Raw genomic sequence first — 618 nt, 5'->3', positions numbered from 1 at the left:
TTTTATGAAACCTTGGTCAGGACTCACTTGGAATATTGTATCCAGTCTTGGTCTCCTCACATGATGGGTCATATTGAGGCTTTGGAAAGGGTACAGAGGAGAGACATTCGACGAATTCCCAGTATAAGACATCTTGGTTATCAAGTTAGACTAAAAGAGTTGGGACCCTACACCTTAGAGAAACCTAGACTGAGGGGTGATCCGATTGAGGTTCATAAATAATGAAGGGTCCAATTCAGCATGGGAGAGGAGTCAGAACTTTATATTGTGAAAGGCCAGATGGCACCCGGATCACATTAAATTTCATTTTCAGTGGTTGGCTCATGTACCAGGATGGCCGAGTGGTTAAGGCGTTGGACTTAAGATCCAATAGACATGTGTCTGCGTGGGTTCAAACCCCCCTCCTGGTATCGGTGCTTATAAATTGTTACTTTTTCTTTCCCTGACTTTTGCCTTGCACCATCATCTCTTCTGTCATTTCATCACTCTTGCCTTCCAACTGATCACAGCTTCCTATTATTTGATCTGCCCCAGCACCGTTCCTTGGCTCTGCGCTTGCTTATAAACTGGTAAATCTTTAACTTAATCTCCTCTGTCCCCTGACAATGACCTTCTCAT

General features: G+C 43.9%; 1 non-coding gene across 1 annotated transcript; it reads left to right on the top strand.

Moving 5' to 3' along the window:
* The first annotated feature begins 327 nt into the window (after positions 1–327).
* trnal-uaa (transfer RNA leucine (anticodon UAA)) lies at positions 328–410 on the top strand. The gene has a single exon. It is a non-coding gene; the product is annotated as a tRNA-Leu (tRNA).
* Positions 411–618: the final 208 nt, after the last annotated feature.

The sequence above is a fragment of the Heterodontus francisci genome, unplaced genomic scaffold (assembly GCF_036365525.1).
Source record: "Heterodontus francisci isolate sHetFra1 unplaced genomic scaffold, sHetFra1.hap1 HAP1_SCAFFOLD_61, whole genome shotgun sequence".
Classification (NCBI taxonomy): domain Eukaryota; kingdom Metazoa; phylum Chordata; class Chondrichthyes; order Heterodontiformes; family Heterodontidae; genus Heterodontus; species Heterodontus francisci.
This window is presented reverse-complemented; position numbering and strand designations above follow the sequence as displayed.